General features: G+C 40.3%; 1 protein-coding gene across 4 annotated transcripts in view; it reads left to right on the plus strand.

Moving 5' to 3' along the window:
- SLC8A1 (solute carrier family 8 member A1) overlaps positions 1 to 22,289 on the plus strand; it is a 305,160-nt gene that overhangs the window by 42,069 nt on the left and 240,802 nt on the right. For 2 of the 4 annotated variants that reach the window (XM_070734659.1, XM_070734656.1), the window contains exon 1: positions 4,426 to 5,023. The exons of 1 other annotated variant lie outside the window; for it this stretch is intronic. The gene's annotated coding sequence lies outside the window, so the exon portion shown is untranslated. Of the gene's footprint in view, positions 1 to 4,425; positions 5,024 to 5,843; positions 5,888 to 22,289 lie in introns of those variants that run through there. One more of the 4 variants, XM_070734657.1, reaches the window with a different exon arrangement.

Here is a 22,289-nt window from a genome sequence, read left to right on the forward strand (position 1 = left end):
CTTGCAGCCGATTGCCCCGCGGCGTGTTGCAGGGCAGAAAAAAAAAGAAGAGAGGAAGGAAGAGAGAAGAGAGAGAGAGAGAGAAAGCAAGAGAGAGGGAGAGAAAACAGAAGTGAGGGGGAGGGAATGTGAGAGAGAAAAATGAGAAAATGATGGAGGGAAAGAACGAGGGAGAGGGAAACAAAACAAATGAGAAAGAAGGGAAAAAAGGGAGAGGGAAGAGAGAAGTGGAAAGGAGGGAAGGGGGGAGGGAAAGAGGAGAGGAAAGAAGGAGGGAGGGAGGGAGGGAAGGGAGAGAAAAGTGAACGAGAGCGAGAGAAAGGGAGGAAGAGAGGAAGGAAGGAAGAGATAAATATAAAGGGGGAGAGGGAGAGGGAGGGGAAATGGGGAATGAAGGAAAAGAGAGAAAGAGAAAAAAGTGGAAGGAAGAGAGAAGGAAAGAAAGGAAGAGAGAGAGTGAGAGAGAGAGCAAGAAAGAAAGAGTGAGAGATGAGAGAGGAAGGAAGAGAGTGAGAGAGAGTGAGAGTGTTTTTTTCTCAAGGTGACACACCACCCGAGTTATGCTCGGATTTTGGCGAATTTTGACACACCAAGCTCAAAAGGTTGCCCATCACTGATCTAGATGCTGTTAATATTCTGAATTGAAGTCTAATGGTAGTAATGGCCAGGTGAGGTTGACAATCTGAATCTTAATTTAGATAAGACAGAGGTATCCAGGTCAGGATTTGAACATGGGATTTTATCCAGTTCTGGTAGAAGTAGTATTCATTCTATAGAATTTCTTGTCTGGAAATAATTATGAATTCAGGTTTGCTCTCAGAGGGTTAGCTAGTAGTTGCAACTAGGAGTCCTCATTCAGCTTAAACTATTTACTAACACCATGTGTCTGTAATGGTTGTATATGCCTTAGCTGTAAATAAATTGGATTATTATAATTACACAACATTTGACCTATGGGCTACCTTTGCAGAATCTCAGCCAAATGCCATTTGTCCCAAATAGGACAATGTTGCATTTGTTTCCAGGCAGAATTCAAAGTATTGATGGTAACATTTAAAGCCATAAAAATCTAGATTATTTTAGGGATCGCTACTTTTAAATGATTCTATCTTTTAAATGAAATGTTGAACTTAGTTTAACTTAACGTTAGTAATCCTGAGTGTGCACACACAAAAACGGTGTTTTTCAGACTTGGCAACTTTAGGACGTGTGGGCTTCAGAAGTCCACACATTTTAAAAGTTGCCAAGTTTGAAGAACATTGCACTAGAAAGACAGGATATAAAAATTTATAATACATCAAATAAGACCATTTCTAACTTTTCCTTGACTAATATTATATTTAAAAAGAAAAAAAAATAACCAACAGTTTCTTAATAGGAAGAGCATTTAAGCATTTTAAATGTTCCATGATGAGATACTTTTTTGTCCAATCTTGGTTTATTACCTGTATCCTCTGGAAGAGTATTCCTAGGTTGGCGCTCTCTAGATATGTTTGATTACAATTCCCATCACCTCCTGACAATAGGGTTAGCTATTAGAGAAATGTCATGGGCAGGAATAAAATAAGAATGTAGCTCAAGCAAACATGTTCTGCCAGTGGAGCGTATACCAAGGTAATCCAAACAGATGAAGACACTTCTTAAGATATAATGGGCAGAACAAGTGATTTGGGAACATGTATATTTGGAGTGTTCATTTATTTTCATAAAATGTAACTTGGAAGACTCCAGCACAAGAAAATGTTTTGCAAGCCAACTTAGTGTTTTTTAAATTTCTCAAAGCCATAGATTGTAAACTATTTTAATGACTATTTCTTAAAAAGGTAAAGGGAATATATTATTCTTCATTTTCTTGTGTATTATATGGAAAGTAATCAGTAGCGGGTTGCTACCAGTAACACTATACCAGTAGCGAAAATAAGGATGCTGTACCAGTAGCAAAAATTCAGCTGCACACGCAGCTTCGTGTTCCCGGAGTGCGTGTAGGCACATCCAAGCAAGATTTTGCTTTTGCACATGCACAGAAAGCAAAGCCTTGCAAAGGGACGCATGTTTGAGAGAGATTTTAGTAATTTTTTGCTTCTGCGCATGTGTGGAAGCAAAAAAATTGCCAAAATCTCTTACACATGTGCATCCCCTCATGAGATTTTGCTTCCTGTGCCTGCACAGAAGCAACATCTTGCTCAGACATGGTATGTGCACACCAGAGATACAAACCTCTGCGCACAGCACACCAGGAGCAGCAACCCCTGCTTGAATGTAATGGAATATTTGTCACTATCTAGAGTGGGATTTGACAAAAAAGAATCTTAGATTTGCTGTTATGTTTAGCCTATTGATATTTGTTCTAAGCTGCAGTCAGTGCTGAAAATAACAATATAAATATTGTTAAAACCTTAAAAACCTGAAAACCCACCTCTGTCGTCAGGCATGGGGGAATTGAGACTTTCCCTCCCCCTAGGTTTATGAAATCTATGCATGGTATGTTACTATGTATGATTGGTTCTTAAATTGGGGTTTTAAATTAACTTAAATATTAGATTTGTTTACATTGTATTATTATTGCTGTGAGCCGCCCCGAGTCTGCGGAGAGGGGCGGCATACAAATCTGATTAATAAATAAATAAATAAATTGTTGAAAGACAGACCACAAGATCTTTTCATTCAAAATCTCATTCTCCCCCCCCCCCCCAGGAACTTTCATCCAAATACCTTCTAGTGTTATTTCTTTTGTTGTTGTGGTCCAAGTGTATCAATGCAATGTATGGGAATGGAAATCTACCACTTTCTATTCATTCGCTTTTATTAAAAAAAGTTTCCCTGGGCTACAGGAGAGAAGCTAAGAAGTAGTGACATCATCAGGAAGGAGGTCATTGTTCCTTTTTTGAGATTGTGGTTTAAAACCAGAGAATGAAACTAAAAAGCATGTTTAGGGTGTGCAATATTGGGTCTGAAGCTTATTCTTCCTGAAGATAATTTTTTCACCAGCAAATTCTTATTATTGAATTCTTTTAATATACTGTATAACTAAAATCTGTTACTTGTACTTACAAAGCTGTTCCCAAACACAGTGATAGTCTTTGATCTTTTAAAAAAAATTAATGACAAACCTTCAAGTTTCCCTTTTTTCTTCTTCTAGTGAGCAGGCTCACTTCCTATAATTTTTGCACATGAGATTCCCCACCCCCACCCCCACCGCTGACCACTTTCAAGCAATGCTTATGCAACACGCATTTGTGCGGTGTAGTCGAGCCAAAACGCTGACTTGTATAATAGTATTCTTTATTGGCCAAGTGTGGTTGGACACACAAGGAATTGGTCTTTGGTGCACATGCTCTCGGTGTACATAAAAGAAAATATACATTTGGCAAAAATCATGAGGTACAACACTTAAATGATTAATGATATAGTCTAAATACAGAACTGCAGAAAAAACAATTGGTGTCAACTTGCCTTCCATTGAGGACTTGTATATTGCACCAGTCAAAAAGAGGGTGGTGAAAATATTTACTGATCCCTCACATCCTGGACACAAACTGTTCCAACTCCTACCCTCAAAACGTCGCAACAGAGCACTGCACACCAAGACAACTAGACACAAAAACAGTTTTTCCCCAAATCCCCTCACTCTACTAAACAAATAATTCCCTCAACACTGTCAAACATTTTACTAAGTCTGCACTTCTATTTCTACTAGTTTTTTCTCATCATTCCTATCACCCATTTTCTCCCACTTAGGACTATATGACTGTAACTTGCTGCTTGTATCCTAAGATTTTTATTAACATTGATTGTTTCTTCATTGCTTATTTGACCCATATGACAATCATTAAGTGTTGTACCTCACGATTCTTGACAAATGTATCTTTTTCTTTTACGTACACTGAGACAAATGCACCAAGACAAATTCCTTGTGTGGCCAATCACACTTGGCCAATAAATAATTCTATTCTATTCTACATCGGCTACTATACGGCCATCTACGGCTCCCACGGATCAATAACGTACTGCAGGTAGAAAGGGTCTCTCTATACAGGTGATACACTATACGCGAATAAAAGACGCCCGGGCCACTTTACGAAGCCATGAGCCATTGGGGCGGGGGGGGGGAGACGTTAGGTCCGAAGCTGCCTCCCTTCACAGGGCGCAATTAACACTCCTTTAGGAGGGAGTCACTTGCGAAAACTCTGCAGTAAAGAGGAACGCGTGCGCGTGCAGCGGCTGTGGCCGTTCTGAGGAGTGCGGGTAGGAGGGCCTCGCACGCTGACGGCGGTGGGCGGCTTTTCCGCCGCCTTGTATTTCAAAGCTTCTGGCAAACAAGCGCCCGTTCCTTGCGCTGTAGTAGCGGCAGGAACCCTTCTCCGCAGCGCCGACGGGAGACCCGCCCACCCAGCCACTCACTCACTCCCCGTAAAAAAAGAAAAAGAAAGAAAGAAAATAAAAGAAACCACCACCGGTTAGGGCGGCAAGCCGAACTCCCCTTCAATCTTTTCCCCTCAGCGCGAAAAAAAACTCGCTCGTTAGACTTCGCCTCAAATTTGCAGACACGTGGAAAAGGCGGGCGACGCGCCCCTCCGTCCGCGCCTGTCCCGTCCTGCGGGCCCAGGGCAACAGGAGGGGAAGGGGACGCCCGGGCGAGAGAGAGAGGGAGAGAGAGAGGCGAGGGACGAGTCGCCTCCGGAGGCGCTGAGGAAGGAGGAAGGGAGCGGACGAGGCCTGCGGCGCTTTGAAGGGAACGCTGCCGCCTCGCCTCCTTTAAGCGTGCGTTCTGCCCCCGCCCGCGACTCCTTCCCTTTCTTCCAAGAGGGGCGCTTCTTGCTCTTGTCGCCGCGTTGCATGGAGCGCCGGCGCTCGGCGCTTTCCAGATATGGTCTCGGTGGCGGCGGAGAGCTCTCTGTGAACGCCGGTGTCTGGCCCGGCGGGAGGAGGAGGAGGAGGTAGAAGGCGGGCCAGGAGGAGCGCTCGGTTCGGCCGCCCCGGAATCCAGTCAGCCGGGTTGCTGCGGGCACCTCGGTCTAGCCAGGTAGGTAGGTAGAAGGGCGGAAGGATGTGAGGGGAAGAGACCTTTTGTGTGTGTGTGTCCGTGTGTGTGTCCGCCCCGCAGCGCTGCTTTGCCGGCTTGACAGGAACCCGGCGGGGACAGCCGCCAGCTCGGACTCCCTTCTGTCTGTCTTCGGGGAGTAACCGGACACGTTGCAACCCAGCCAGTCTGGAGCGGGGGGGAAATATGCGGACGCGTCTCGTCAAATGAATGGAAACCTTCGCTGGGCGGCTAACGGTTGCTTAGCCTGGCTGGCTGGGCAGCCATCACACGGCAGCCCTCTCCCCCCTTGCTGTGCTGCCGAGAGCCCACCCATTGCAGCTGTGTGTGTGTGTGTGTGCTTGTATGCGTGTGCACTGCGAAGCCCATCGCCCTCAGCCGGTAGGCTTTGTGCTTGCTCGCCCGCGGCTGATGGGCATTGTAGTCAAGACCTCTAGTAGGGAGAAAAAAAATTGTAATAGGAGCACTCGACCGAAAAAGATCCGAAAGGATGTAATAATATGTAATAATATTTGGAGGATGAGATGATGGGTATGAGAAAGACAAAATAACCCAACAACCCAGGATGGAAAATCAAAGCTAGGTGGGCATCAGGAGGAGATGCTGAGTGTCAGATTGGCCCCATCTAAAAGAAGGTCCACTGGTTCCTTTTCAAGTCTTCCCCCCTTTTTTCCTCCTTTGCACACATCTCTTTGTAAACACACCCACTTCCCCTCCCATCTGCCCTCCCCTTCCCTCCTCTCCCTTTACTACCTGTGTAGCTGTCCAGGGTAGGAACTTTCAGGGGATTTTATGCTGCTTCTGGGATTCTCCCTTGCCGTCCTAGGGACCTGTTGCTGCAGAAAGGTAAAATAAACCAGCTGGCTGTGGTGGTGATTCCATGGGTGTCATTTGGAAGAGGGGACCGTGTTTCAGTCTAGGATTCCTTGGGCAGCTTCTTTGGGCATGTTTTCTCTGTGACAGGGCTGCAGCAAAGCTGATGAATGGTTTGGAGCAGAGATTTGTATTTCCCTCTATCGTGGAAGGGAGGGAAAGTAGCAAGTGTGTGTGTTTGTGTTTTTGTGTGTGTGTTTGCATGTGTGTGTTTTAAAGGATAACGATAGTGGCATGATGATAATAAACTCCTCAGAGAAAATGCATGCATGCACGCACATACACACACACATATACACACACACTGCAACAAATTAGAAATGGTAGCACAGGTTTTGCTTAGGGGTCTGCCTATGCAGATGAGATTTCAAAGGGATTTTTTTTTTATGCAGCCTTTATGCAGACTCTAAAGAATCATCTTTTTCCTACCCTTAACACCTGATTTGATATGATTGTCTGCAGAAAGGAGAGGAAAGGGGGAGGGAAAGCATGGGGATCTGCAAAGGGAGGCTATGGGTGTGGAGAAGATAATCCTCACATATTATCTCACTGAAAAAGACAAAGGGGAGGATGGATTGATTTAAGGGGGGGGAAATCAACCCTAAAAAGCACTGCTGTGAAAAAACAGTGATCAAGCATGGATCTAGGTTGCCCTTTCCAGGATGTCTGCAGAACACACCCACTGAAAAGGAATCCCCCTTCCTGCGCTCCTCCTCCCTTATCCAACATCTCCCAACGAAAGAATGGCTGAATAGCACTGCTGCATTGTGGAACTGCTGAGGGGCTGGGGGTGGGCGTCCGGGTGAGGTGAATGCAGCGTTTCTTCCAGGAGGATTGTAGGAGAAGGACCAGGTTATAGAGGGAAAGTTATCTCACATTCTTCCAACCTCTCGGGGAAAGAATCCCCACTGGTGCCTTTTGGCAGTCATGGTCTGACTTCAATGTGGTGAAGCATTAAATGGGCACTGACTCTACAAAGGTAGACTCGTCTACATGCAAATCTGCAACAGAGCCAAGTACTCTAGCATCACTGTGCTTTCACCAAATTGTAGTATCCATGACTGACACTTGGAGGTGGTTTTCCGCCCTGCCTCAATCACACTGAAGCTCATGCAATGTGCATAGAATTTTTCTCTGATATAAAGGTGTCCATCTGTTATAGCATATAAATGTGTAGGTCTGTTTGTAGTAAGATGCTTAAAATGAAATCATCCAAAGTGTTGGAACCTCTTTAAGCAAATAACTAGCAATTGCCATCCATGCCAGTTGTATGCATGTATGCATGAATCGGGTCAAGAAAACTAATTGTGTCCAAACCTCAGAGTTTTAAGTAGAATAAATCCAGTTTTGAAAAAAAAATGTTTGCTATATAATTAGCTATATAATGTAGGAAATGAGGAAAAGAAGTACAAAAATTCAAAGAAAATACAGAATGTCCGTTTTTGCTGTAGTCGAGTATTAACTTCAGTTTTCTGCATTTTTCCATAACAGCTACTCAGCCTCACAAGAAAAAGCAGGCTACTGTTTAAATCTTATTAATTTTGCTTCAATTAGCACACTGGACATTTCCCCCTGTTAATAAACTCACTACAGTAGCTGTCTTTCCATGTGTTTTCCCCCCTTTAAGGTATTTATTTTAAAATTATATAAAATAAATAATTAGAATCATGAGCGTTGAGTTCCCTTTCTAATCAATATGAGATTGGTATTATTTGGGTTCTATTATTGTCAAGGAAAATGATGGATAGGTGGCAGCATCTTATAAATAATTTTAGTTTTATTCTGCAATAACAGCAAGCCTGATTTTTTTTTTTACTTGGCTCTGTGAAACACTTCAACCATCCGAAGTTGCTGTAGGTGGTGATAGAAGACTGATTAACTTATGAAAATTGATAAGGGACAAGAAACAAGCTATTAAAAAGAGGCAATAAAGTTGCTACTTTCTTCATTACAACTTCATAGATAGAAATACATTCATGCATACCCAATCAATCTCTTTATGTCTGTCTTTTCTTCTTTAATCACTAGGTAGATGGCTGATATTTTCCTCCCACTTTCCATCTGTTTGATCTATCTGTAATCTATGCCAATTTTGCATTTGTCAAGCATATTCTGAAAATAAGAGTTTTTTTATACCATAAGTGAATACCTAGCAATTGATGTTGCCAGACCTCCCACACTTTTCTGTGTGATTGTATAGATCTCCTCATTTGTGGGCAAGATAAAAAGTGTCATGTTGGCAGCCTATAAAGAAGTTCCCAGGTTGCTACTACTTTATTTTGCCTTTCTGTGTCATGAAACACAGATTATGGCCAATCAGCTGCCTTAAGTAAAAAGCTAGAAAGATACAGAAGTATGAATTTCTGTTATAGCTCATCACCTCGAGGCTTGACTACTGTAATGCTCTCTACATGGGGCTACCTTTGAAAAGTGTTCTGAAACTTCAGATCGTGCAGAATGCAGCTGCGAGAGCAATCATGGGCTTTCCCAAAAATGCCCATGTTACACCAACACTCCGCAGTCTGCATTGGTTGCCGATCAGTTTCTGGTCACAATTCAAAGTGTTGGTTATGACCTATAAAGCCCTCCATGGCACCGGACCAGATTATCTCAGGGACCGCCTTCTGCTGCATGAATCCCAGCGATCAGTTAGGTCCCACAGAGTGGGCCTTCTCCGGGTCCCGTCCACTAAACAATGTCGTTTGGCGGGGCCCAGGGGAAGAGCCTTCTCTGTGGCGGCCCCGGCCCTCTGGAACCAACTCCCCTGGAGATTAGAATTGCCCCCACCCTCCTCGCCTTTCGTAAGCTCCTTAAAACCCACCTCTGTCATCAGGCATGGGGGAACTGAGATACTCTTTCTCCCTAGGCCTTTACAATTTATGCATGGTATGTTTGCTTGTAGGTATGATTGGTTTTAAAATAAGGGTTTTTTAGTTGTTGTAGTATTGGATTTACATGCTGTTTTTATTATTGTTGTCAGTTTGTAAGAATATTTTGGCTTATTCTATTTAGGGAAGATCATAAACAGGAAACATAATCCACCCACTGCTGTTGTTGCCCAATAGCTGGTAATTAGATATATGTTGCCTTGGGGGGAAAAGGGGATATTATAGCTTTTGCTTTTATGTGGCCTTTGACAGGACTCCTATTTACCTTAAAATAATTTGAGAAGGCAACCCTGGTAGTGGAGAAAATTCCTTTCTTGAGCTGCAATAGTGCTGCTACTGAGCAATTATATGCTGTTCTATGTGTATCCGTAATGTTTCACATGTTTTATTTCAAATATATTCAGGGATGGAATGACCACAGTGGAGCTGAAATATAAAATTTATAGGCATTGCTCAGGCCAGCAGCTGGCTTTTTAAAATGGTGTTTCTCAACCTCAGCAACTTTAAAACATGTGGACATCAATTCCCAGAATTCTTAAATCAGCTTAAAGTTTCTGAGGTTGAGAAAAAGTGGCCTGGAATATGTTTTCCCTAATGTGGTAACTTCCGGAATTTGGGGCTGCAACTCCAGGATTCCACTTCAGATTTGGAAAGTTTCATTAGATGATGATGTAACATTTTTTTGGCAGGGTAGTAACCTCAATCACAGAGCACTACCCATGGTAGCTTCTGGGTCCTGCTGCTACTGAGAAGTTACTAACACGAACATCACAAGTTTAGCTGTTCCGAGTCCACAGAGAGGTGCGGCATACAAATCTAATAAATTATTATTAATTATTATTATTTTATGCTGTTCCACTTTAGATTAGATTAGATTAGATTTATTGGATTTATATGCCCCCCTTCTCTGCAGACTCGGGGCGGCTCACAACAATGGTAAAAAAAAAACAGTACATAGTAACAAATCTAATATTTAGAAATCTAAATTACAGTTTTAGATTAAAAAGTCCAAAAAAGAAACCCCAATATATAAAAGACAAACACACAATCGAATCATACACAAAAACTACATGGGGCAAGGGGGAGAGGTGGGTTTTAAGGAGTTTACAAAAGGCAAGGAGGGTGGGGGCAATCCTAATCTCTGGGGGGAGCTGGTTCCAGAGGGTTGGAGCCACCACAGAGAAGGCTCTTCCCCTGGGTCCCGCCAGACGACATTGTTTAGTCGACGGGACCCGGAGAAGGCCAACTCTGTGGGACCTAACCGGTCACTGGGATTCGTGCGGCAGAAGGCGGTCTCGCAGATATCCTGCCAAGATGGGCAGTTTATTTATTTTATATATGGCATTTTCTTCTCAGGAAAATGTGTATAAAATTATGTACAAAAAAATAGGTACAAAATGTTGTACAATAAAAACAATATAATGAGAAAATATAGTTGTCTGATGACAATTAAAAGCCTATTAACATTAATAAAATGCAAACATTACAATGGCACTCCTGACTTATGACCGTTTTCCACACTTATGACACTTAGGGATTGTGGTCATAAGTCATAAGGGATTGTGGTCATAAGCCTGTATAGAAAATGTTCTTTGCATAGAATATGGCTTGCGTCGGTGCAAAGGGATTCAATTAGCTTTGTCTAACTTAGTTGGTCCATCTGACAAGGATAGCTCGTGGCATTCTTCACTTGAATTTTCATTTCTAGATTTGTTCTTTCTGGGTTCAGGTTCAGGTTACATTTGAAAGACTTTCATGAAAGTACCCTGTTCCCCCCCCCAAAAAAATAAGACACCCCATGACAATAAGCCCAATTGGGCTTTTGAGTGCCTGGCAATAAGGCCAAGCGTTTATTGCAGGGTTCAAAGAAAAATCTTATTTTGGGGAAAACACGGGGGTAGTGCCTTTACTAATATGATACAACCATAGACAAAGGCTATTTTATATTGATTGAACTATTGGCATGCTTTTGAAAATGCAGCCATTATTTGTTGAGCTTGTGCCAAACCACAGTTTATTTAAGCGCATTATGTTAATAAATCATAACCATCTGGATTCATATAACCTACTAATCCATAAACTGTGCGATAGAATCCATAATGGCAAGATTAATACAGCCAAAATCAAACAATCTACATTATGGCTTAATTGTGTGCCATTATATTAGTGGAACAGATAGATGCTATGAAGTGGAGAGGTTATGGTAGTACAGTATTGTTTTTCTTGGCAGTATAAATTTGTAAAGTAACTTGGCTTACTTTATAACTGACATAATTCTTTAGAATTAGAACAGGTATGTTAAATGATGCTTATGCTGCTCTGTCATATGGATGAAGGAAAATGAGAAATAAGGCTAGCAGAAGTTCCAAGTGCAGTTACATCTGTCATGCTGAAAAAATATAGTGTAGTCCCACCAGTCCTAAGGTGCTTGAGGTTCTTATAATGTATCTTGGAATGAAAAAATTGGACCCTCTAATTTTTAACAAACAGCTATGGTACAAATTTTTGGTACAAAATTCAGTTGCCTTTCAATCACAGTTCAAAACCATAAGCAAGCTTCTAGCAATAAAGCTATAAAAGATTATTCAAGAACCATATGTAAATTATATAGGCCTGGGGGAGATATCTAAATTCCCCCATGCCTGGTGGCAGAGGTGGGTTTTAAGGAGTTTACGAAAGGCAAGGAGGGTGGGTGCAATCCTAATCTCTGGGCAGAGCTGGTTCCAGAGGGTCGGGGCAGCCACAGATAAGGCTCTTCCCCTGGGTCCCGCCAGACAACATTGTTTAGTCGATGGGACCCGGAGAAGACCAACTCTGTGGGACCTAACTGGTCGCTGGGATTCGTGCGGCAGAAGGCGGTCCTGGAGATATTCTGGTCTGATGCCATGAAGGGCTTTGTAGATGCACCAGATAGCTAGTCTTCACATACGTTTGTGCTCATGCAGGTATTGAAAAACCGGTGCTCATGCAGGTATTGAAAAACAGAAAATTATCTGGTTTTTGGTGTGCATGCCCACTTTGGCGCTCAGTGCCAAAAATGTTTGCTCATGTTCCTGTTTTGGCAAGGTTCACCATCACTGGGCTGTTACAAATACTATTACACGGCAAAAAGCTAAATTGAGGATGTGCCCAGTTTTAGCTTTTGATTCAGTGATAGTGACCAGTGTAGAGCATCTTCAACTTACTTAGTGTGACTCCCAGTATATTTGAGGCATATTTAAAATAGAAAACAATTCTTCTATTGAACAATTTTTAAAATTACTTTGAATGCATGAAATACGTGTTTTCTCTACAATTAAAGTATGTTACCTTGAAGATGTCAGTGTGGAAGGAATATAACAGAGGTGTAAAAATAAATATAATTGTATGGCCTAATGCTGTGATAATGCTGCTAGAGAAACTGTGATATTATTAGAATAATAGAAGCATTTTGCTAAGGAAACCGCATGCAGCTGATTTCTTAATGGAACCCAAAATATGAGTGAATGGGTAGTCTTGCTGTGTTCTGAATACAGCCCTTTTAAGTAGTTTCATATTTCCTATAAATATGTGAATTAAAGCCCTGGCATTATACAAGAGGCAACAGTTTGATACCTCTAGTTTAGTTAGTTCAAGCATGTTTTAAATAGACATGTTTGAAAAGTCTGTATTATAATTTCTGTCTATTTCTATATGTGAATCAGTGCAAATAATCTTTAAGTAAATATTCTTTTCCCAAATCTTGCAACTGCAACTGAAATACACCTGTGAATTGTCACCTGGGAAATGGCCTTCTGAGAGAAACCTGTCTGCTACCTGCCTTGTTATTCTTCCAGAACCAGACACATGCTTAAAAAAACAAGTCAGACTTTTAAACACATTTAAATTTAATTTTATTGATAAGGATTTTTATCATTTAATACACTGTTGTACTGTTCTTAGATTGATTTCTGTTTTTTGTTCTGATCTTGGCATTTCCAAAGTAGCATTAACCCATTGAAAAATATGGCATATATAATGAAGATAAATAGAATATGTATTTCCTTTTTCATTCACTCATTTTCTCTAGCATAAAAAATAATGTTAGTAATTGTTAGATAAAGAGCTATATTATATTTGTTTTAAAAAATGGAAGGCCTGAAGATATTGCTGTTTATGAGCCACACAATAGAATTGTTTTTGCATGGGATTGATTTTTTTGTGAGAATCTGTGTTGTTTACTTTTTCTAAAAGCAGACACTTGTTACATTTAAATAAATGTTTTAGATGTCAGATTCCCATCTATGAAGTTTATTTATCTTGTAACTTCACCTAACAGCTTGAACATCTTCCAGGAACCATAGCATACATTCTTGCATTTTGGCACTCAGTTTCTGACCAAGAACTATTACTGGCCTGTTGAACAAATGCATACAGCCTAGTGATTTACTGTTTTGTTCCCAACGTGCTTTTGAATTTAGCCATTCAATATTTCCCACACTTTGTCAACCCAGTGAAAAAATGACTATGTCTTCTACTGCTTAAGGAGGTTGAGTATTCCTGAATAAATGGAAGGAATATTAAATTTCTAATTCAAAACAAACATTCTAATTTAAAAATGAACATTTGTATTTTGTTTTAAGCTAGGTCCACATTTATTTATTTATTTATTCATTCAGTTATTCAATTTGTGTTGTTGCCCATTTGCTGGGTGGCTTGGGGCAACTAATAAGAATTAAAAACCCCAAATAAATGGCAGAAAACCATAATGTATAAAAAACCATATTGCATTGGGGACCAGACATAGAATCTATATAGTTACTCTTAGCCCAATCTAAATCTCCAATCTCCCATGGCCAGTGATGAAATCCAGATTTTTTTACTACAGGTTCTGGGGCCGGGACTTGGTGGGCATGGCAGGAGAAGGATACTGCAAAATCTCCAATCCCACCCCATTCTGGGGCCAGCCAGAGGTGGTACTTGCCATGTCTCTGAACTACTCAAAATTTCCACTATCAATTCTCCAGAACCTGCTATATTTCACCCCTGCCCATGGCAATGTATACACATACTTTTCTTGGATTGTCACGATTAATCTATATACATAAAGAAAAAGCTGAAAATAGTATCAGTGTGCATTAGTCCTGCATAGGAAGGGGAGGTTGGTCAAAATTCTTAGGTACTCGAGCTAAATTTGTATACAGTTATTGACTTAACTGCTAAAAATTTTTTAGCATTGTCTAAGACATCAACTCCTTCCCTGTTTGCAATTTATATTGTTTCACATTTAGTAAGACCAATTTAAACTTTTCTACCTTATCAGAATAACAAGACAGTGCCTATCCTAAATGATGGAACTTATCCTTATAAACTCTTCAGGTAGCAGAAGTCACTTAATGTCTTTCAGAAGTCTGTAAATTGCATCCATGGTCTTTAATATTTTATCTATTTTAATGTTACACATACATTGTTTAAGGTAGGTATTTTAGTTTAGCATTGTCTATCTTTTGCAGAGTTGTTTAATTTTCAACATTTGTGTGTATTAAAAAAAGACTTTTCATGAACTGTAGCTTATTTTTCACCTTAATATGACAAATTGTGGTTAGTCTTGAGTGTAGAATACTTTAAGTAAGTCAATTTCAAATGATGGACCACAAAGCTAAATGTTTCAGGAAAACATAATTCAGTTTAATCATGATTTAGGGATCAAATATAATGGTTAACCATAGTTAATATCAAGAGCCATTGGTGCAGGCATTAGGACAGAAACCAGGAAATTCTTGAATTCTAGTCCTGCCTTAGGCACAAAGCTAGCTGGGTGACCTTGAGCCAATTACTTTCAGGTCTAGGAAGCAGGCCATAGCAAATCACTTCTGCAATCTTGTTAGGTAAACTGCAGGGGGGTTTTTCAGTTAGGAATCTACACTGACTCAGACAGCAAAAAGAAAAAAAGAAAGGGTAAAAAAAGCTTAATTTAAATTAGAAGAGATAGCTACTGATCTCCTTGCAGCCATGCCAAAGGAGAAGAGGGGTGCACATGAGCCAGAGAATTGCCTTGACTCATTCTTGTCATGGTAAATCATAGGTTATTACACTGTCTGAATACAGCTTTAGTGTGAATTGCAGTTATATGGCTTTCCAGGCATTCCAGAAACTAGAGATTAGATGTAAAAATTAGCATGCTGGAAGATTCAGGTATTTGGCTTTTCGTTTCATACTTGGCTAACATTTTTGCATATGCTAGTATGTAAAAATTGTAACTGCAAAGACAGCTTTAATACAGAAGCAATCTGAAGTTACTGTTTCATCTGGTATATGAATCAGGAACCATCTGCATGCAAAGCATGTGCTGAATCATTGAACCATGCTTCTTTCCACAGCATAGGATTTCACAGGAGGCCACTAGTATCTTGCATACTTTTCCTCCTGCTTTCCCCAACCCTGTGGCCCAGTTACAAGGAGTATTTCAAATATAACATATTTGTTAGATTGATCTAACAAATTCAAGAAGCTTTTTTTTCCTTTTTTGCATTAAATATCAGGGATACAACATACTTGGATTCAGAGTTCATACACTACATTTCCCCTCATTTACCTTGACATTTTTTCTTCTCTTCTTCCTCCAACCTGTCACATGGTATAATAAAAAGGCAGCTAAGAAGGTTCAAATCTTCATAATTTCTGGTCAGTTAAAATTTGATTCAGAAAGTGATGGAATTAAAGTGATTTGTGTCAATGAATCTTCAAGCAAACTTTGGGGTGATTTTATTCATCAATTCTGGTGCAGCAATTTTGGCCATAGGCCAAGTCTTTTAAAGCTCCTGGAGTTGGTCTAAATTGCACTATGACTCAATTTATATCACCTTACACTCTGACCCACAGTGCAATGATTCCTTTTGGAACTTTTTCTTTCCATTCTTGCTTGCAGGGATTTCACATTTACAGCAGCTTTGCTTCTTCGGAATTTTTGCATATGGTAATTTGCAAACCTACAAAGAGTATCTGAGCAAGTTTATCAGATTAATCATTTTAAAGAAAATTAACATTGTTATAATCAGTCGATCGTACATGATAGCCAAATGTATTATCACTGAAGGTAATTTGTTTAAATTGTTTTCTCTTTCTTTTTTTTCCTCTCTTTTTCTATCTCTCACTCACAATCACAAACAGACACGCAGCGTTACCAGTTAGAGCTGATTCATCATATATGATGCAACCGAACACCCAAGATTATAAAAATAACTGGAGATCTGTTATTATGTTGCTGCTATCTTATTAATTTAGTTACTGAAATGAAATGTAGCCAAAAGCAACTATCTATACTCGCATATAAAATAGCTTCCTAGGATAGACTGTGAGAAAAAAATATTCCTTCCATTATTTCTTTTCCACTACAAAATTAAAACATGGAATCTCACTCTAGATGTGAAAATTGTTGCTATTCCAGACATGATTTTTGATAGCTTTCAAGACAGTGGTCACCTTCCATTTTCCCCGACATGGTATTTGAATTTCAGTAGCATGAATTTTAGAAAAATTGGCTTGTGCAGATGATGTTGCATGAATTTCCCTACTGTAGAATTGGACTGCTAGATATAATAACTCTGAATTCTTATTCCCATCATAGGAAGTTTCCTTATACTTAGTGTAATTAGAGTATGCCTTTCTGTGAGCCTTACCACGATATGGTTAATGTACTTCAAAAACTCTCTGTTAATTTATACTTTCAATTTTACTTTAGTTGTTTCATTTTCCTTTGGGAAAATTTGTATGAAAAAAGTACAAAAAAAAGGCTTACACAAAATAACAATTTTTGCTCTCTTTTTTTTATGCTACATTGCTGTAGCATAGAAAATGGCAGTAAAAGCAGTTTGCTAGAAAAACCTAGACCAGGCAATTAAGGGCAAGACAGTAATGTTAGAAAAGAGATGGAATATTTGGTCTTACAAGTTATATGTAGAAGCTAAGGAGAAAGATAGTTATAGTAATTTATTCTGGTTATTATTGAAACCTTTATCAAAAATCCATAAAATTAGTTAATGTGACCTAGTGGTGTTGTATATCTTTCAGCTGGTACTGAATAGACATTATGAAATGGATTAAATGCTAGGGTTTTTTTTACACATCACTCTATTACAATTTGTACTAAAGGGACAATACGATCAAAGTATTATCTTTTTGTTCTAAGACAGAGATCTCAAATCAGTATTTCAATTATATTTGGACTCTGGCTTCCATTTAAAATCTAGCGATATTCCCTTGTAGTTTATAATGGCAGAGTTTCACTGCCATCCAATGTGCTCCATAAGGGTTTTTATTTCCTAAAGTATTTAGAAGTATTGGAAACAGCGTACGCTAAGAAAGTGGCATTTGTGATACTAAAAATCTGAACATAGAGTACTGTGACTCTGGTTTGGCAAAGCAACAGTTATATGAAGGCTGAACTAAGGAGAAATTTCCTGATTGTGAGAGCTGCTAAACAATGGAACAGACTTCCCAGCAACTGATCACAACCCATAGGTTTGGCCCATTGGCCAGACAATACTGACTAGTGGGGCTGTGGCGGAGGGCCTTCTCTGTGGCGGCTCCGGCTTATTGGAATCAGCTTTCCCCAGAGATCCGCACAGCCCTCACCCTCCTGGCCTGTCAAAAGTTCTTAAAAACATGACTTTGCCGGTAGGCCTGGGGCCGTTGAACCACAGTACTCTGCTACAGCCTAGAACTGATCAATGTTTTTTTAGTGAATGGGGTTTTATTGTTATTATAGTTTTAATATAGGGTTTTACTATTATTTATTGTTATTATGCTTTTTGGAATTGGGAAGCTCAAAAATCTAACTAACTAAATCAATCACTCAATCATAGTCATATTTAGTCTTTTCAATAAACTGCAGCTGCTATGCTGTTCTGTGGCACAGAAAATGTGAGAATGTGAGAATTCAGAAGTAAAGGATTAGATAAGGTTTGATGTGTTGAATAAATGTCATAACAATTACAGTGTGCTACAATTAAGAGTCACCTCTGGTGAGATGGGCAGCATTCAAACAAACAAACAAAGAATTTGGATACATCAAGCCTTTATAGTAACAGTTGCTGTATGAAGAACCTAATTTGTGTCTTGCTAATTTAATATAAAATAAAATGCTGGATATATATCATTAACAAAAAGAAGGCTCCTTATGTTTTCCCAGTTGCGCCCCCCCCCCCAGTAAATATAGGATATAGTTTTGATTTCAGAGCTCCATCCAAGTAGAAATTGTTGACGATGGGACTCGATGCTATAATTTATAACCCCTATACAAACATTGATATTTTATATTAAACTCTGGCTTTAATTGAATGGCTTATTGCCATCTGTTGTACATTTGTTTTGCTAGTTATTCCTGTCACATTCTGTTGCAGGTTAACTTTATAAATTATATTAATTAATTTATTTTTATTTATTTTTATTTCGCATTTCTAAACCACCCATCCCCCCACTTTTCAGCTGTTTCCTATTTGCAGTCACTTTGAAGGTTTATTTTCTACCATATATGTTTGTATTTAATTTCTCAATTAGTATGTACCAAAGACAAACTCCTTGTGTGTCCAATCACACTTGGTCAATAAAGAATTCTGTATTGGAAATCCTTTAGCATGTAGTACTATTAGAAAAGTTTCACAAAGATTTGTTCACAAGGCACATCAAAGACACCCACCAATTTGTACAACCATGTATACAACTATTTACACTTCTTGCACATTTCTTAATTTTAAACAACTTCTTTTACAGATAGTCCTCAACCTATATCCATAATGGAACCCAGAATTTCCATTGTATGTCAGAATGGTCACAAGTTGAGGCACCCACAGGACCAACCCAATTTTATGTATTTTTTTGTTGCGGTCATTAAGCAAGTCCTGTAAGCCCATTGTCCACAATGTTTTTTTTTAACTAGAAACCAGAAGTTAATGGCAGTTTCCAGTAAAAATTGTTATAGGTTGTGGTCATGTGACTGTGGGACGTTACAAACTTTTTAAATGTGGGCTTTAAAAGCAACCAGTTGTAAGTCAAGGACTATCTATATTTGTATTATTGAATGTAAGTAGAACTCTATTCCTAGATTTACATGTAATAATTTATTATAATAATAATTTATTAGACTTGTATGCCGCCCCTCTCCGAAGACTTGGAGCGGCTCACAACAAATAATACAGAAATACAAATCTAATATTAAAAACAATTACAGTGGTACCTCATGATACGAACCCCTCGTCTTATGAACAACCTGAGATACGAACCCGGGGTTCAGAAATTTTTTGCCTCTTCTTATGAACTTTTTCCTTCTTACGAACCCACCGCCGCCGAGAAGGCTTCTCAGCGTCCTCCTGAACCCGAACGCCAAACCCGAACTTCCGGGTTCGGCATTCAGGAGGCTACCGAGAAGTCCCCCGGCTGTTTCAAAAGGTGACAGCTGGGCGGCGGGGCTTCTCGGCGGCCTCCCGAACACCGAACCCGGAAGTTCGGCAAAAGTTTGGGTTCAGGAGGCCGCTGAGAAGCCCCACCGCCTGGCTGTCACCTTTTAAAACAGCCGTGGGGCTTCTCGGCGGCCTCCCGAACGGCAAACCCGGAAGTTCGGGTTTGGCGTTCAGGTTCAGGAGGACGCTGAGAAGCCCCCCAGCTGTTTCAAAAGGTGACAGCTGGGCGGCGGCATTTTTTTACGGGGTTTTTTCCGTTGCACGGATTAATTGATCTTACATTGTTTCCTATGGGAAACAATGTTTCGTCTTACGAACTTTTCATCTTACGAACCTCTCCCGGGAACCAATTAGGTTCGTAAGATGAGGTATTACTGTATTAAAAACCCATTATAAAACAGTCATACAATCCAAACAAACCATACATGAAATGGAACAGCTAGGGGTATGTCAATTTCCCCAAGCCTGGTGACATAGGTGGGTTTTCAGAAGTTTGCGAAAGGCAAGGAGGGTGGGAGCAGTCCTAATCTCTGGGGGAAGTTGATTCCAGAGGGCCGGGGCTGCCACAGAGAAGGCTCTTCCCCTGGGTCCTGCCAGACGACATTGTTTTGTCGACAGGACCCGGAGAAGGCCCACTCTGTGGGACCTATTCAGTCACTGGGATTTGTGCGGCAGAAGGCAGTCCTGAAGCTATTGTGGTCCAATGCCATGAAGGGCTTTATAGGTCATAACCAACACTTTGAATTGTGCTCGGAAATTGATCAGCAGCCAATGCAGGTGGCAGAGTGTTGATGAGACATGGGCATATTTAGGAAAGCCCACGATAGCTCTTGTGGGTGCAGTCTGCACGATCTGAAGTTGCAGTAGTTGAACCTCGAGGTGATGAGGGCATGTAATTTATTGGGAAAAATGTTTTCCTCTTACTACCATATTCATTGATAAATTGTATTTTTGTTCCCTGGCCAAGATCCATTTTAGCAATATTCTGTCCAAGACAGTAGGAAGCATCTTTCAAAAACGGAAGAACTTTCAAATCAAATTAGATTGAGAAAGGGGTTGTTGGAGTTTTCCTCTTTTTGTCCCATTAATTTACAAAACCCATCTGTGGTTCCACCCACAGTAACTCTTTGGGTATCACCCTTTGCTACAGTCTTACTTTTGTATATTTGTCTGGTATGCACAGCCTCATGAGCCTGTGTTAACTAAATGCTATATGTTAGAATGACCTCTTCATTAAGTATAAAGCAAAAGCTTAGTTGTGATCTCAAGTTTCCAGCAGCCAGCTTTTCAAAAATCAGATTTCCCACTACAATTTGTGTAACTAGTGGAGTGCCAAAGATAGCATCCATGGGCACCTCCTACTTTGCCCCTGTTATGTGAATCTGTGCATTGTCCCCTGAGCCTAAGTTAACATTGTACTTCAGTTGGGAAGAGCCCTTTTTGTCAGCAAAAATTAGCTTCTGCAGTCGTCTGTGTATTTTGAGCCTGTCAGGAAAGTGCCTTTCCCAAGCCACTTTTAATGCCACAATTTGCATAAATAATAGTTAAGTGATGCCGCAGATGGCATCTATTAACACGTCCTGCTCTCATCAAGCAAAATAAGTAAGCGACTTCTTTTTGGTCAGCAAATTTTGCTAATGCTGCCTGCAGTATGAACAAGAGGAGCTACCAAACACATTAAAAATAAGTGCAGAATTAAGTAGATACTTTTACAGAATTGCCAGAAAGGTAAAACCAACTCTTTTATTATACAGTAGTGCTTAAAAGTTTGCGAGTCCTTTTGAATTTTCAATATTTTAAACTTAAATATGAACTAATCATATTTCTCCCAAGTATGATCTAAATATGATCATTTTTCCACACAAGTCCCATTAGATAAAGAGAACCCAATTAAGCAAATGAATTGAAAACATACTTATTCATTCATGTGGGAGAGATCACAGTTTACGTTGTTTATGCAGAAACATTGAAAGTTCAAAACGATTCATAAACTTTTAAGCACCCACCGCTCTATTGTATTATTGGGTTAAATATATTTTCAGACTATCTCGCCGTTCTTCCTTTCGTTGCAAAGAAACTGTGTACTCAGTTGAGAGTAATATTTTAAATGTTGTATTAAGACTAAGGCTTCCTTCAAAGTTACAGTGATACCTTGTCTTACAAACTTAATTGGTTCCGGGACAAGGTTCTTAAGGTGAAAAGTTTGTAAGACGAAACAGTGTTTCCCATAGGAATCAATGGAAAATCGATTAATGCGTGCAAGCCCAAAATTCACCCCTTTTTGCCAGCCGAAGCGCCTGTTTTTGCGCTGCTGGGATTCCCCTGAGGCTCCCCTCCATGGGAAACCCCACCTCCAGACTTCTGTGTTTTTGCGATGCTGCAGGGGAATCCCAGCATCGCAAAAATGAGCGCTTCATTGGCAACGGAAGTCTGGAGGTGGGGTTTACCAGTGAAGAGAGCATCAGTGAAATTGCAGCATCGCAAAAACACCAAAGTCCTCGAAACCCCACCTCCGGACCTCTGTGTTTTTGCGATGCTGCGATTTCACTGAGGCTCCCCTCGCTGGGAAACCCCACCTCCAGAGCTCCGTTGCCAGCGAAGCGCCCGTTTTTGCGCTGCTGGGATTCCCCTGCAGCATCACAAAAACACGGAAGTCCAGAGGTGAGGTTTCCCATGGAGGGGAGCCTAAGGGGAATCCCAGCAGTGCAAAAATGAGTGCTTCACTGGCAATGGAAGTCCGGAGGCAGGGCATCCCAGCGGCGGCGGTGGGTTTGTAAGGTGAAAATAGTTTGTAAGAAGAGGCAAAAAAATCTTAAACCCCGGGTTTGTATCTTGAAAACTTTGTATGATGAGACGTTTGTAAGACGAGGTTTCACTGTACTTGGTTTGTGACTCCCAGAGCTGCTTTCTAGATTGAACAAGGTCCCTGGACGCTTGCTGATCAGCACTGGGTACATTTCAATGAAACAGAAGTCATAGATCCTGTTTACTCTGTGTTTAGGCTTATTTATAACAGAAAGTGTCTTGCATGGTTTTCAAGTTGATCTACCCTGGGAAAGGGGAAGGAGGGGT

The sequence above is a fragment of the Erythrolamprus reginae genome, chromosome 1 (genome assembly GCF_031021105.1).
Source record: "Erythrolamprus reginae isolate rEryReg1 chromosome 1, rEryReg1.hap1, whole genome shotgun sequence".
Classification (NCBI taxonomy): domain Eukaryota; kingdom Metazoa; phylum Chordata; class Lepidosauria; order Squamata; family Dipsadidae; genus Erythrolamprus; species Erythrolamprus reginae.